At 50.2% G+C, this 1,236-nt stretch overlaps 1 non-coding gene across 1 annotated transcript; it reads right to left on the minus strand.

Moving 5' to 3' along the window:
• Positions 1–380: 380 nt before the first annotated feature.
• On the minus strand, positions 381–462 carry TRNAS-GCU. Its single transcript has one exon. It is a non-coding gene; the product is annotated as a tRNA-Ser (tRNA).
• Between the last annotated feature and the right edge of the window lie 774 nt (positions 463–1,236).

Genomic DNA, 1,236 nt, shown 5'->3' on the forward strand with positions numbered 1-1,236 from the left:
TTTTCTCAGTCAGACCTTGCCAAGGGAAGCAGGGAGAAAATGTTTGAGTTGCCTCCTTCAGAACAGCTTGGCCTAGACACTAGCTCTGGTTCACTGTTCTGGCCTTGCTCAGGATGGGGGTATTTTAATTATTTCAGCAGGTCCCGGGGTGTTTGGGGGAGATGATGAGGATGTTACCTTTTGAGATAAAAACTAAGAAATACAGGACTAGAGAATTCTTTTTTTTTTAAGAAATCTGGGATTTAGACATTTAATTTAAAGCAAGGGAGTTCTGAGTTCCTGAGAAGGTTTTTGTTTGCAGAAACAACATTGTTGGGTCTGTTATTGTACCAATGGGGGAGATGGTTGTCTATAAAGGAGGGATGAAGACTAAATGTGTCCGATGAGGATGGGATTCGAACCCATGCGTGCAGAGCACAATGGATTAGCAGTCCATCACCTTAACTACTCGGCCACCTCATCAGAACTGCTGAAAGATGAACAGGAGGAGAAATCTAAGGCCAGCAGAGATAGGGACAATAAGGAGTTTTGAAACACTAAGTGGACGCAGGGGCTGAATGAGCTCCCCCCTCACATCTAGTGAGGAGCTGGGGGAAAGACTTCAGGAACAGACGGTGTTTGCATAGACACACCTACTCTGCCTAGCTATGCAGCATGATGGGGCCACTTTCCCAAAATGACCAGTTTCAGCTGGTGGTGGGTTACAAATCACTTTAGCATTGAGTGGAATGAAATGTTATTATCCTTCCTGTATGAGTGAGGGCAGCAGAACATACCTAGTCCGTCCTGATGGAGGGCTGGGTGGGTGAGGAATAGCTTTTATTGGACTGCATAGAAGCCATTGAGAACATCATCCTAAACCAGGGGTCCCCAAACATTTCACACTGTGCCCTCTTATCCATGGCTGTGGACCCTCGGAAACCACAATCGGAAACCGAGGCTGGGAGTGGGGCTGTTGCTTGCTGGGGAGAGGGGTGCGGACAGGGGTAAGGGGGTCGAGGCTGAGCTGGGAGCCAGAGCCCCAGGCTGAGGGTGGGGTTGGAGAAGAGCTGGGGCAGAGTGGGGCTCAGTGCTGCTCCCTCCATGGGGGCTGGCTCAGACCCTGAGGTGCCCCTATGAATGTTCCTCTGTGTCCCCCTAGGAGTCATGCCCCACTTTTTGGGAACCACTGAACCCTTCTCGCTAAGCAGGGGCTAGTGATGCCAAAGCCCAGGGAAAGGGAGAACAAGTGCAGGG

The sequence above is a fragment of the Mauremys reevesii genome, linkage group 12 (genome assembly GCF_016161935.1).
Source record: "Mauremys reevesii isolate NIE-2019 linkage group 12, ASM1616193v1, whole genome shotgun sequence".
In the NCBI taxonomy this organism is placed as follows: domain Eukaryota; kingdom Metazoa; phylum Chordata; order Testudines; family Geoemydidae; genus Mauremys; species Mauremys reevesii.